At 36.8% G+C, this 15,802-nt stretch overlaps 1 protein-coding gene and 1 long non-coding RNA gene across 4 annotated transcripts in view; one reads left to right on the top strand and one right to left on the bottom strand.

The window, feature by feature from the left end:
* LOC137240586 (uncharacterized) overlaps positions 1-15,802 on the top strand; it is a 47,360-nt gene that overhangs the window by 21,263 nt on the left and 10,295 nt on the right. The gene's annotated exons all lie outside the window — the stretch shown is intronic.
* Positions 6,114-7,354, bottom strand: LOC137242599 (uncharacterized). Of its 3 annotated transcripts, none has more exons than XR_010950299.1 (3): positions 6,979-7,354; positions 6,765-6,921; positions 6,114-6,702 (listed from the first exon to the last, which is right to left on the bottom strand). It is a non-coding gene; the product is annotated as an uncharacterized lncRNA (long non-coding RNA). The 3 variants fall into 3 exon arrangements; XR_010950301.1 differs by having other exon boundaries at positions 6,765-6,896; positions 7,027-7,354; XR_010950300.1 differs by having other exon boundaries at positions 7,027-7,353.

The following is a 15,802-nucleotide window of genomic DNA, read 5'->3' as shown; positions in this document are numbered from 1 at the left end:
CAGACATGACTCAGACAAAATTTATTTCGATCGTGATAATGCGCCTAAAAATATGCATTTAAGGCCTTATAAGCCGTAAAATAGGCTTTTATATTCCGAAAGTACTGGGTGGACCAAAAGTAATCGCTATAACTTTTGCAAATGGCGCCAAATGTCACCTCGGGTTTGCTATTTTTGTGAAGGAAACAAACACACAATACAATTCTGAATAAAGTGGTTTCCTCTTCAAGAACGTGAAATATGATGTATATTGGAACGATTTTCCTTCATCTCTTGTCAAATTTGGTTTCGAGAAAACCCGGTTTTCGGCGTTGTGCCATCATCAGTGTCGATTTTCGTTCGAGAACGCCGAACCGGGTTTGTCTCGAAACCAACTTGACAAGGGATGACGAAGGAAAACCGTTCCAATATACATCATTTAACCACCCTGTCGGAAAATCCACAAAAAAAAAACACGTGAAATATTTTAAAGGAAGCATTTGCGGGTCGCTTAGTCTCTTGTTTTGATGGTTTGTACCGGTCGGCCGGCTTTTTTGATTTTGTTTTTAATTCAGCCATGTCCATCTGCGAAGTTGAAATACGAGTCGCGAGGATAATACGATTGTTTTCAAGGGGTTGCCAGCATAATTTTTAGCTTCTCCAACCCAATAGTTAACCTCACCTACCCGTTGTGAATCCTGTTTCTTTAGCAGGCGAGGCCCTGGTGACCTCAAATTCCTCATGGAACTAGCGGGTGTTAGCGGGATGGCCTAGAAGGTTCAATGTGATCACATTAAATGGTGCTTGTTACCGAAACGTACCATCAAGGATCATCAACATCGATGGCAACAACACCAACAGAGTCATACGATTTTACGTAATGGAATCCACTCAAGGCATCTTATGATTTCGAGGGCGACATCTCTGAGCGAATATTTATTTTTAAGTGATTCCTTGGTATCTTCTTGTAGGCTTCGTAGCTCAGAAGCATGTCTCGCCTAGTTCAACTCAACCTAACCTGAGTTAACAATATTTGTGAGTGGGACCAAATGATTTGTGCTGGATTTCCAATTTGTAAGATTGGTCGCAATATATTTTGGATATAATTTTGGGAGGTGAAAGACACTTTTTATGAACAATTAGAACGCACACACGAGCGCTGCCCCGTCACTATATACAAGTCATGCTTGGTGACTTTAACGCCAGGGTGGGCAAAGAAGGTGTTTTTGGCCCTACAGTCGGAAAGTTCAGCCTACACAATGAAACTTCTAACGGACTGAGGCTGATTGACTTTGCCGGTGCTCGAAACATGGTCATATCCAGCACGAGGTTCATGCATAAAAAGATACATCAAGATACATGGCTGTCTCCTGATCGAAATACTCGCAATCAGATCGATAACGTTGTGATAGACGGACGGCATGCCTCCAGTGTTTTAGATGTGCGCACGATCCGAGGACCTAACATCGACTCGGACCATTATCTCATTGCAGCCAAAATACGCACCCGCCTCAACGCGGCTAAAACCAAGGAACAAAAAACACAAGGAAAGCTAGACGTCGAAAAGCTTCAATCACAACAGACTGCCAATGATTTCGCAACTCGACTCTCACACCTGCTCTCTGAGAGCAAAACTCATCCTGAAGGAATACAGGAGCAGTGGGAGCATATTTCCAAAGCACTTCGTACTGCCGTCGAGGAAAAAATTGGTTACCGGCGACCACGAAAAAACCACTGGTACGATGAAGAATGCCGCGTTGCAACTGAAAGAAAAGACGCTGCCTACAGGGCTGCGCTAAAGGGAGCGCGAAAAGAGGAGTTTGTGAACGCTATCGTGAGTTGAAAAAGGAAGCGAGACGCCTTTTCAGGAAGAAAAAAGCAGAAGCAGAAAGGCGTAAGTGCGAGGAGCTTGAGCTGCTAGCCACCAGGAATAACGCCCGAAAATTTTACCAAAAAATACGTCGACAGACGGAAGGTTTTAGCAAACTCTTGTAGGAACGAAAACGGCGACCTTGTAACTGATGTCCAGAGAGTGCTTAGATTATGGAGGGAACACTTCTCTGTTCTCCTAAATGGAGGCAGCAATTCACAGCGCAAAGATGAAGAACCCGATCCCGCAATCGATGTTGATGGAATATATGCTCCCCGCCCGATTATGACGAAGTTAGAATAGCAATAGCCAGATTGAAAAACAACAAGGCCGTGGGCGCTGATGGATTGCCTGCGGATCTATTCATGGCGCATGCAGCAGCTCCTTAGCAAAATATGGGCGGACGAGTGCACGCCCGATGGTTGGAATCTAAGTGTTCTTTGCCCAGTCCACAAGAAGGGGGATACTGCAAAATGCACCAACTATCGTGGAATCAGCCTTCTCAATATCGCATATAAGGTCCTTTCAAGTGTATTGTGCGAAGGATTGAAGCCCGCCGTGAACCGGCTGATTGGACCTTATCAGTGCGGCTTCAGACCTGGTAAATCTACCATCGACCAGATTTTCACAATGCGCCAAATCTTGGAAAAACCCGTGAAAAGAGAATCGACACACATCACCTCTTCGTCGACTTTAAAGCCGCCTTCGACAGCACGAAAAGGAGCTGCCTATATGCCGCTATGTCTGAATTTGGTTTCCCCGCAAAACTTATACGGCTGTGCAAAATGACGTTGAGGAACACCATCAGCTCAGTCAGAATTGGGAAGGACCTCCGAGCCGTTCGAAACTAAACGAGGTTTCAGACAGGGTGACCCCCTATCGTGCGATTTCTTTAATTTGATGCTGGAGAAAATTATACTAGCTGCAGAACTTAACCGCACTGGAACAATATACTATAAAAGCGTGCAATTATTGGCATATGCTGATGACATTGATATCAATCGGCCTAAACACCCGCGCTGTTAGCTCTGCTTACTCCAAACTAGAAAAAGAAGCGATAAAGATGGGTTTGATGGTGAATGAGGACAAAACGAAGTACCTGCTGTCATCGAGCAAAGAGTCAACGCATATGCGCCTTGGCAACCACGCTACTGTTGGCAGCCATAATTTCGAAATAGTAAAAGACTTCGTTTATATTTGGGAACCAGCATCAACACTAGCAACAACATCAGCACTGAAATCCAGCGAAGAATCAATCTTGCCAATAAATGCTACTTTGGACTAGGTAGGCAATTGAAAAGTAAAGTCCTCTCTCGGCGAACGAAAATCTTACTCTACAAGTCATTTATCGTACCCGTCCTGCTATATGGAGCAGAAGCATGGACCATGACAACAGCAAATGAAACGGCTTTGGGAGTGTGCGAGAGAAAAGTTCTTCGAAAGATTTATGGACCTCTACGCGTTGGCGAGTACCGAAGAAGATTTAATGATGAGCTGTGCGAGTTATACGCAGACATCAACATAGTCCAGCGAATTAAAACGCAGCCGCTGCGCTGGCTAGACCATGTTATGCGAATGAAAGATGATGCTCCGGCCAAGAAAGTGTTTCTATCGGAACCCGCCTATGGAAGCAGAGGTAGAGGGCGGCCCCCACTCCGTGGAAGAACCAGGTGGAAAACGATTTAAACTCCCTTGGTGTGACCAATTGGCGCCGGTTGGCGGAGCGAAGGAGCGACTGGCGCGCCTTGTTGGACGGCCATAACCGTTTAGACGGTTAAGCGCCAATTAAGTAAGTAAGTAATTTTGGGGTCGCGACTTCAAAAAGTTTAAAAACCGCTGGAATTGATATAGAATAATTGTTTGTGCGTATTCTTTGTTTTGCCAGTTTATGTTTCAAGTTCAAGGTTACCAGCCATCCGAGGCTTCATATGTTTATGTTCACAAGTTTATAGTGTGCGCGTGTGTATGTATATGTATATACATACAATAAGATTTCAAAAATTTAGCATATTTATGAATTGGGACAACTTGAGGAGGCCCAACTATCACAACTTGTTTGAACTAATGCGGCAGTTACTCACGAACGTACGTACCAAAAACGTGTCAGCTGACACGACCCAGCAAAAATGTGCCCGTAAATTGACTAGGAAAATGACTAACAGCTGTGTCGATGGAACACGTAAATCGCTAAGTAGCATTTGTACAGGGCAGCAGTAACATTTGTGACCAGTCCATTCCGTCGTACCTATTTATGTGATTGTCCATACTGCTCACACATATACGGTTTTAGGTTATCGAAAAGTAAACAAACTATAGTGCTGTACTGTTCTTACATTCACGTTCTGGCAATCATTTTTTGAGTTATATACCTGTAACTTTACGAGTATTTTTACGTTAATATGACCGTCTTTTGACTAGTGTTATGACCGTTTTTTTACTTGGATTATACTGCTATATAAATAAAATATTTCTTTAATTCAAATCTATTAACATTTCTTTTATTAAACATTTTTACAATATATTACATTATTTATAATAGTTGTAAATTATTAACTATAAGTCTTAAGGAATAGTTTTTCAGTCTTGTTGGTGACCCATAAATACAAATTTTATTGTATGCGATTGTATGCGATTGTATGCATACAAAGTTAAGGGAAACTTAAATAAATTAATTAATGATATAGAAAACAAAAGAAAAGAACTAACAGAACTATTTGTTGCAGTAAACCATCAAATCGTGAGTAGGCAATTCACAATTTGGGTAAGTTGACTTGTAATTCGCCAATTTTAATGCTATAACTTTTTTATTTTAGTTCAGAAAGCTGCAATTGAGGTTCGAAAGTTACAATTGAAGTTCAAAAATTTCAATTCAAGTTCCGAAAATTAAATTCAAGCTCAGAATTTCAATTTGTAGTTCAGAAAATTAAAATTAAAGTTCAAAATTTCTGTTTGTAGTTCAGAAAATTATAATTGAACTTAAATTGTTATTTTCTGAACTTCAGTTGTAATTTGCTGAACTGCAGTTGAAATTCCTGAGCTTCAATTATAATTTACTGAACTTCTATTGAAAATTGTGAACTTCAATTGTAATTATTTGAACTTCAATTGAAATTTCCGAGCTTTCAGAACTTCAATTGCAACTTTCAAATTTTTTTTACATAAAATGAACAATTTAACATTTTTTTGACAGTTAAATTGGTGAATTGCCTACCAGTGGTTTGAAACCACTTACATTCGTATTGGCGCTTCTCTATATCATTAATATAACAATATCTTTTTAATAATTCAATTAATACACAAATATAAATTTTTTCCCTTTACATTTTAGAACTGTGTACAAAAATATGTAATTTTACATATCACAACCTAAACCAAAAAGTATTTCAACTCATAATCAGAGAAGATTTGTGTTGAATGTTGATTTATACCACGAAAATAACAAAATTGGTAACAAAACCAGGCTAAACGATAACGTTAACTACCAAAAAAAAAAGTTATTTCACGATGCTTTCATGGATCGATTTACACTTAAATACCGATCTGAAATTTTTTTAAGTTTTCATATTTTTTAGTTTAAAATGCGATATATGCATTCTGTGGCATAATTTTAGATTGAATGTACTTCATGCAATTTTCTTTCTTCGTGATTTTGCAATAATAAACGTAGGTACTCATAGTAATTTTTTGTTTTGAATTATGTGATTACAATATTTATAAGGACTATTTAGTTGATGGTATTGGTACTGTCAGTTAAATTCATCAGCAATTATTTATATTCAAAATATTTTTTTGTTATACATCTATTTTATAAATTTTGGTTAAAAATTATTGACAAATTCGTTGCAATTAGATTGCTTTAAAAATCTTTGCAAACTTTGTGCGATTGTTGAATATTCAGGCAGGTTCTGAAATTCGAGTATTATTTTAATTAGAGCATAAAAAGCTTAGTAACGTAGGAAAAAACTTAGAATTATTTCAGTTAAGTTCATCACAAATATTTATAGTCAAAATACTTTTTTCTTATACATTGCATTTAAATTGCTTTAAAAATCTTCGCAAACTTTGTGCGATTGTTGAATTTTATTTTAATTAGAGCATAAAAAGCTTAGTAACGTAGGAAAAAACTTAGAATTATTTCAGTTAAGTTCATCACAAATATTTATATTCAAAATACTTTTTTCTTATACATCTAGTTTATAAATTTTTGGTTAAAAATTATTGACAAATTCGTTGCAATTAAATTGCTTTAAAATTCTTTGCAAACTTTGTGCGATTGTTGAATATTATTTTAATTAGAGCATAAAAAGCTTAGTAACGTAGGAAAAAACTTAGAATTATTTCAGTTAAGTTCATCACAAATATTTATAGTGAAAATACTTTTTTGTTATACATTGCATTTAAATTGCTTTAAAAATCTTTGCAACCTTTGTGCGATTGTTGAATATTATTTTAATTAGAGCATAAAAAGCTTAGTAACGTAGGAAAAAACTTAGAATTATTTCAGTTAAGTTCATCACAAATATTTATAGTCAAAATACTTTTTTGTTATACATTGCATTTAAATTGCTTTAAGAATCTTCGCAAACTTTGTGCGATTGTTGAATATTATTTTAATAAGAGCATAAAAAGCTTAGAATAGGAACGTAGGAAAAAAAGAATTATTAGGTTCTTATATAATTTTTAATCAAGATTATTTCAGTGTGTCTTGTTCGTTTGTTGTAGGTAGGTTTATGCTGTTTCAGAGCTGGATTTATGGGTCAGATACCGCCTTTGTTTATGCCGATTGTGGCTCAGCGTTAAACACCGTCTCATGCTGTCTTCGAAGTCGATCCTGCCTTGCAGTTTGAAAACGTCTAAATTAATAGGAATGGACAATGTTAGTAATAACATTTTAAAACTATTTAAATTACACTACCAAAAAGTACGCTGTTCACGAGTTTCAGTTTAGATAAAGATCGTTTGCCCTGTACTCCGTCCCAGTTAAAATTGAAAAGAACGTTGTCAGAGAAAAGTTTTCTCATTACTCCAATAATGTCTAATGATGCACCTTTCAGCATAAAGATATATGATTTCTAAATGAAAACCACCAATTTAAGTTATGAAACACAATTAAAAATATTCAAAAATACCATTGATTCTTGATAATCATCTGAGTCCAAATTCCTTAGCAAACTTACCTGCAAAGCATTAGAAGTCTCAGCAGAAGCATAAATTAATTTTGTCTCCACTTTCTGCGTAGCCGACAATTTCTTAAATTCTTCATCTGAACGACGAGCTACTTGTTTGAAATTATATGCTGCCTGCAAATTATCTGTACAATTTACTTGTTTGAAATTATATGCTGCTTGCAAATTATCTGTACAATTTATGCATACAATTTTTGGAAGATTATCAATTGATGTTGCGTGCAACTATGGTAAACGGAATGGCTGATTCGCAGAAAATTTTTGTGACGTATTTGAGGGTACATAGCATGTAAGAAAAGGCAAGCATATATGTATCGGGCATTTCAATTAGGCCATCTCATTCTGCCATACTAACAATTGAGGAACAATGTGGGATATTTTGTTGTTGGTCGCCATCTTTGGTCACTAGATTTTTGCTGGGGACCTATCTTATGAGTGTGCAATGTAAACGAAAACTCACCGACGTGCAACGCCAGTACGTACGTAGCCCGGAACGCAGAAATCAAAACAATTTTGATTTTTTCCGTAAGAACGTATCAGCTGATCGCTCTCTCACTAGACAGAGTTGCCTAGTAAACTTTTGTGCGCTAATTTTTGACCGTTTGCAGTTATTATACAAAAATGCCTAAAGATTGTTTACAATTTTGTTGAAATATCCCAAAATTATTATATAAAATTGGAGGTTACAAATAAATGAACTAGAAATTCTTATTCAATATTTGCTTCTGCCATTTGCACCATGAAAAATTGTAATTCCAAAAGTTGATGTTTGCATAAGCATGCATGCAAACTAGTGAATGGCAACAGTGCTTTGCTCTAAACAATACACACACAAATATGTTATGTACATGTACGTGTTTCGTACGACAAACGTCCGTACGTACGGCACACGTCGATGGGTAACTGCCGCATAAGCATGTTTTTAATACGCAGATAAGTGGGAAACTTGTACAGGACACACAAACATACATTTTTGTGTAGATATATACATATGTATGTGTTTGTTGTATTAAGTTTATTAATATTTATTTATTTGCTTCATCAATATCAGAGCTGTAAAACTGTGCAATCATTTGAAATTTTAAATCATTGATTTAAGAATGCTTTCTCTTCATTCATTCATTCATTACTTGCTAAGGAATGTGGCTTAAAAGTTAACCCATTCTTCATTCAGTAGTGGAAAAAAAGAATGCACTCCTTAACTCATTCGAAGAATGAATGGAGTAATTGAATGAAACACAAAAATTTTCAACACAGAATAAGCACTCAAATGAATGCAGCCTTTGCTGAGTGTGCACGCACTTTTCTAATACCAATCAATTGTGGAAAATGTCGTACATGCACGAAACCCGCTCAAATATCACATGGTTGCATTTAATTAAAGCCACTTCAAAATATCAACACGAAAATTTAATTATTGTCCGGGATGACCAGTTTTTTCCATATTTAAATGACAATAAAGTACGAAGAAGTTAACTGGAAAAGTATTCCTATTGAACTGTTCCTAAAGATTTAATAAAAAAAAAGCAAATTACAAATATTTCCACATCTCTGTTCCGAAAATTGTCATCGTTCTAAATGAGTGTTGCCAAAGTGCCATATAAAAGGCTTCCATTAAAAAGTACTAGCCTACATTTGCACGTCCTCAATTGGTGATTAAACAATTGAAGAAAAGGAAATACATTATAAAAGCTCTTAAGTTCCTCCATATATTCTTCCTAGCGGTATATGGTCAAATACTGTATCTACACTGGTTTGTGAGTATGCAAATTGCAATAGCAACATCCTATTTTCTAAGAAAAATATTCTTCTAAACACAATAGTTTGTAATTACAGCCATTTAAAGTAGGCTTATAGGTAGTTGTAGCTTTTTTGATAGCAAGGAAATTAACTTTGAATATAAATCTGCTCAAGTAAGATATAATTCAACCAAAACAATTCCAATCTTTTACCAATGCCGTGCAAATAGGCAGAGCGACTATTCTCAACTACTCGGGTCCTATATTTATATTCCGTCAAACACTGTTAAACTATCACCTGTTAAAAAACTGTAGTCCGATGGAGCCAGTCAATAGCCTCTGAAGAGTTTCTCCGAATGGAACATTTTTTTTTTGTGGCACAGATGAAGGAAAACGGGAAGGTGAATCAGGTGAATAGAAAAAGCCTGAAGCACCGTAGGACGATGCCATGGAAATAGACATATGTTTATCAAATTCTCGGAATTAGGAAGCTCCAACGAAATCGCCGATGGACCTATGCACTTTGATGTATTTAAATGACTTAAACTCAAGTATCTGTTTTTGTTATATTATCGACAAAAAATATCCACAATGTGTTCATTTACAAAATTCATTTTACAACAATAGCACAATAAGTAGTAACATTTTGACATATAGCAAGAAAGCAAAAGATTGTCTTTGCGAAGTTTCAGCCAAATTCTACTATATCTTCATGTCTTTTGAATACTTTATATAATCAAGAGCCCTATGGTTTTATGTAAGCGAGTTATCCGCGAGATTTACCTTAAAAGGAAACCGATCAACTTACAAGAGCCTAACATTTGTTGATCTCACACGATTAATTAAAAAAAATCAACCCAATTACGAAGTATACAAAATCTGCTATGAAGTACTATTTCTTGTATGTCTTATGTTCGAACACCATGAAGATGATTTAAGACTTTCCTGGTTTATAATTATCCTTGCAAAAATCGTTGGATCATGTGGTTCACTGGAGTACTTACCATTATACTCCACTGTAATGCAGCAATGGACCAACTCATGTTTCTACACGAACACATTGTAAGCCGATCATTGCTCGTTTTTAACGATTGTAATCACTACACTATGTTTATTGGACTGCGGGTACTCCATGGATTACTCTGATGTAATGCGAAGCTGGAGTATATGGTCCAGTCCTAGGACATCGCAATGATAATTGGACCATATTTTTTGTATGAATTGTGGTTAATTTTGGAGTACTCGGTTGGTCCATAGCGAGTACTCCATACATGCATGCATGGAGTACTCGCGATTTTTGCAGGGTAACTACTTGTTTGTTTGTTTTCGAAATGGTACCGTCGCAATATACCAGTAAATGCTTCTTTCTTTTCAGTTGGTCTTTAACAAACATAATAATTCATATTCAATAATTATAAGCCGGTGTTAAGCTCATGAATTCTTAAGTATTAAACTACTTGAATAATTAGATGGGGCTATTTTTGCCATTGACCAATTTTACGCCTTTTTTGCACCCAACTCCTAAATTGATGGCAATGAAAGTATACAAAAAAATAACCTTTGGGGAAAAAGTATTTAGTACTGAATGGAAAAAAAAAGTGTGCATTCATTTTAAGTTTACATTCATTAAAGATTGGGAGTGGTTCCTACATTCACACTCTATATTGAATTATATTTTACCATTAATAACACACACACTTTAGCTTTGAGTTAAAGTATTTTAAGCCATTCAGGAATGGAGATGTATAATATGCAACCAAAAAATCACAAGTTTTTAAAAGAATGCTGAGAGAATGCTCACATAATTGATTCAATCTTTTTACAGCTCTGATCAATACACAAGATGCTTACATACTATTTTATGGTGATTTAAGGGCCAATTAATGGTGACTTATATATTATAAAGTCACCAACTCAAATATTTTTAGGTTATGGATATGGCGAGAAACCAAAAAATAATTGGTTGGCTATGGTATGGTTATTGCGTTAGCGTTATGGTATGGCACCATTAATCGATTACATTGATTTCCATAAGGTAGGTTCGATCAACTGTTTTACCTGGTTATGGTTTTATGGTTATGCGTCACCATTAATTGGCCTTTTAGCTACAATGTCTATGCCGTAGCCATACTATATCGGCTGCCGTTTCGAAAATGCGTTATAAAAAATCAAATTGTTTTAAAAACTCCCTATTTCAAAATTTGTTGCAACATGGTTAAAATGTTGAACCTACCCTGCAAAAATGGCGAGTACTTCATGCATGCATGTATGGAGTACTCGCTATGGACCAACCGAGTGCTCCAAAATTAACCACAATTCATACAAAAAATAAGGTCCAATTAACATTGCGATGTCCTAGGACTGGACCATATACTCCAGCTCCGCATTACATCAGAGTAATCCTTGGAGTACCCACAGTCCAATAAACATCGTGTAGTGATTAAAATCGTTAAAAACGAGCAATGATCGGCTTACAATATGTTCGTGTAGAAATATGAGTTGGTCCATTGCTGCATTACAGTGGAGTATAATGGTAAGTACTCCAGTGGACCACATGATCCAACGATTTTTGCAGGGTAAGACCAGGTTTACACATGCATTAGTCTACAATAACTCCTCAATAGATAATTCACGTGTTTACATATGTTCCATCCCTAGGAACTATATTATTAGCTGTGTTTTTTTTGTTTACATCTACATATATACATACATATACGCTTAGCGTTGAACTTTATTTACACTTCTGAAATTGCTGCGCAGACAATTTGTACTCCTAAATTTCAATACGCATTATACTCAGATGCAACTGAAATATATCTATGTTTCACCTCTACACTACCTCTATGTATTACCTCCACAAATGGTTTGTGTCCACTATTCCGATTCAGCTATATGTTATACACTATGGCCAACAGAGGTTGTGTCTCCGCTTTTCGGTACAGCATATTCTGTAGCTAGTTATTTAACCACTGCAGCTAGATGGGTCTCCTAAACGTTACTAAGTGAGGATAAGGGTTTTTTTACCTGCAAACGTAGAAGTGTAAAAAAACACGGTTATTATATATCAAATTTTCACATTTCCCTTTTATTTTGTGCTTCCACTTAAAGCCCCGACACATAAACAGTTTTTCATATAGATGCGTTTTACTCAATCTTATGCAATCTTTATGGAGAACAGTAGATTGAGCAACACTGGTGCCATCTGACATGGAAAAGAAGCCAACTCCCAAATTTTGTTGCAAACAAAGCATAAGAGGAATTTGACATTTGCTTTGACTAAGGGTGCTGGTACACTTTGCAAGTGAAATAATTTTTCCCACTCGTTGGTAACTTTTTTAACATTTTTCGCAATTAAAATGTGCAATATGTATAACAAATGAATACGACGCAAAATATGTTAGCAAGTATTTTTGTTGTTAGGGAGAATGTTTATACCAGTGCTTCGTCAAATTTTGTATGTGAATGGGCAAGACGAAATAAACTTTAACTGCCAAGTCTGAAGTTCCTTCATATTTATAAATGCAACATCTTGGTTGATTGTGGCGATGTTACTCGAATGCATAAGCTTGGAATAAACGCATCTGTATTAAAAATTTCATTGTGCCGCGGTCTTTAGAGATTACACTCTATAGGTGGTATTTTGTATATGAAACAAGTAAGGAAGGTTAAGTTCGGCTGTAACCGAACATTACATACTCAGCTTAGAGGTTTACGCCGATAACCTTATCGGCGGCGGCGGCGTAGGCTCTATTATATACCGGCGGCGGCGCGCCAGCCTACGCCGGTGTTCTTAAAAAGCTTAATTTTTATACTCAGTTGAGCAGAGCTCACAGAGTATATTAACTTTGATTGCATAACGGTTGGTTGTACAGGTATAAAGGAATCGAGATAGATATAAACTTCCATATATCAAAATCATCAGTATCGAAAAAAAATTCGATTGACCCATGTCCGTCCGTCCGTCCGTCTGTCCGTTAACACGATAACTTGAGTAAATTTTGAGGTATCTTGATGAAATTTGGTATGCAGGTTCCTGGGCACTCATCTCAGATCGCTATTTAAAATGAACGATATCGGACAATAACCACGCCCACTTTTTCGATATCGAAAATTTCGAAAAATCGAAAAAGTGCGATAATTCATTACCAAATACGCATTAAGCGATGAAACTTGGTAGGTGAGTTGAGCTTATGACGCAGAATAGAAAACTAGTAAAATTTTGGACAATGGGCGTGGCACCGCCCACTTTTAAATGAAGGTAATTTAGAAGTTTTGCAAGCTGTAATTTGGCAGGCGTTGAAGATATCATGATGAAATTTGGCAGGAACGTTACTCTTATTACTTTATGTCTGCTTAATAAAAATTAGCAAAATCGGAGAACGACCACGCCCACTTTTTAAAAAAATTTATTTTAAATTCAAATTTTAAAAGAAAAGTTAATATCTTTACAGCATATAAGTAAATTAAGCCAACATTCAACTCCAGTAATGACATGGTGCAACAAAATACAAAAATAAAAGAAAATTTCAAAATGGGCGTGGCTCCGCCCTTTTTATTTAATTTGTCTAGGATGCTTTTAATGCCATAATTCGAACAAAAATTAACCAATCCTTGTGAAATTTAGTAGAGGCTTAGTTCCTAGGACGATAACTGCTTTCTGTGAAAAAGGGCGAAATCGGTTGAAGCCACGCCCAGTTTTTATACACAGTCGACCGTCTGTCCTTCCGCTCGGCCGTTAACACGATAACTTGGGCAAAAATCGATATATCTTTACTAAACTCAGTTCACGTACTTATCTGAACTCACTTTGTATTGGTGTAAAAAATGGCCGAAATCCGACTATGACCACGCCCACTTTTTCGATATCGAAAATTACGAAAAATGAAAAAAAAAAATGCCATAATTATATACCAAATACGGAAAAAGGAATGAAACATGGTAATTGTATTGGTCTATTGACGCAAAATATAACTTTAGAAAAAAACTTGGTAAAATGGGTGTGACACCTACCATATTAAGTAGAAGAAAAAGAAAAAGTTTTGCAGGGCGAAATCAAAAGCCCTTGGAATCTTGGAAGGAATACTGTACGTGGTATTACATATATAAATAAATTAGCGGTACCCGACAGGTGATGTTCTGGATCACCCTGGTCCACATTTTGGTAGTTATCTCGAAAACGCCTTCACATACACAACTAAGGGCCACTCCCTTTTAAAACCCTCATTAATACCTTTAATTTGATACCCATATAATACAAACACATTCTAGAGTCACCCCTGGTCCACGTTTATGGCGATATCTCGAAAAGGCGTCCACATATAGAACTAAGGTCCAATCCTTTTTAAAATACTCATTAACACCTTTCATTTGATACCCATATCGTACAAACAAATTCTAGAGTTACCCCTGGTCCACCTTCATGTCGATATCTCGAAAAGGCGTTCACCTATAGAACTAAGGCCCACGCCTTTTTAAAATACTTATTAACACCTTTCACCCATATCGTACAAAAAAATTCTAGAGTCACCCTGGCCCACCTTTATGGCGATATCTCGAAAAGGCATCCACCTATAGTACTAAGACCCACTCCCTTTGAAAATACTCATTAACACCTTTCATTTGATACCCATATCGTATAAACAAATTCTAGAGTCACCCCTGGTCCATCTTTATGTCGATATCTCGAAAAGGCGTCCACCTACAGAACTAAGGCCCACGCCCTTTTAAAATACTCTTTAACACCTTTCATTTGACACCCATATCGTACAAACAAATTCTAGAGTCACCCCTGGTCCACCTTTATGGCGATATCTCGAACAGGCGTCCACCTATAGAACTATGGCCCACACCCTTTTAAAATACTCATCAACACCTTTCATTTGATACCCATATCGTACACAAAAATTCTAGAGTCACCCCTGGTCTACCTTTATGGAGATATCTCGAAAAGGCGTTCACCTATAGAACTAAGGCCCACGCCTTTTTAAAATACTTATTAACACCTTTCACCCATATCGTACAAAAAAATTCTAGAGTCACCCCTGGCCCACCTTTATGGCGATATCTCGAAAAGACGTCCACCTACAGAACTAAGGCCCACGCCCTTTTAAAATACTCTTTAACACCTTTCATTTGACACCCATATCGTACAAACAAATTCTAGAGTCACCCCTGGTCCACCTTTATGGCGATATCTCGAAAGGGCATCCACCTATAGAACTAAGGCCCACTCCCTTTTAAAATACTCATTAGCACCTTTCATTTGATACCCATATCGTACAAACAAATTCTAGAGTCACCCCTGGTCTACCTTTATGGAGATATCTCGAAAAGGCGTCCACCTATAAAACTAAGACCCACGCCCTTTTAAAATACTCATTAACACCTTTCATTTGATACCCATATCGTACAAACAAATTCTAGTGTCACCCCTGGTCCACCTTTATGGCGATATCTCGAAAAGGCGTCCACCTATAGAACTAAGGCCCACACCCTTTTAAAATACTCATTAGCACCTTTCATTTGATACCAATATTGTACAAACGCATTCTAGAGTCACCCCTGGTCCACGTTTATGGCGATATCCCGAAAAGGCATCCACCCATAGAACAAAGGCCCACTCCCTTTTAAAACACTTATTACACTTTTCGTTTGACACCCATATTGTACAAACGCATTCTAGAGTCAACCCAGGTCCACTTTTATAACGATATTCCGAAATGCGTCCACCTATAGAACTTAGGCCCACTCCCTTTTAAAATACTCATTAACACCTTTCATTTGATACCCATATAGTACAAACAAATTCTAGAGTCACCCCTGGTCCACGTTTATGGCGATATCTCGAAAAGGCGTCCACATATAGAACTAAGGCTCACGCCCTCTTAAAATACTCATTAACACCTTTCATTTGATACTCATATCGTACAAACAAATTCTAGAGTCACCCCTGGTCCATCTTTATGGCTATATCTCGAAAAGGCGTACATCTATAGAACTTAGGCCCACGCTCTTTTAAAATACTCATT

This window comes from Eurosta solidaginis, chromosome 2 (genome assembly GCF_040869045.1).
Source record: "Eurosta solidaginis isolate ZX-2024a chromosome 2, ASM4086904v1, whole genome shotgun sequence".
Lineage (NCBI taxonomy): Eukaryota > Metazoa > Arthropoda > Insecta > Diptera > Tephritidae > Eurosta > Eurosta solidaginis.
This window is presented reverse-complemented; position numbering and strand designations above follow the sequence as displayed.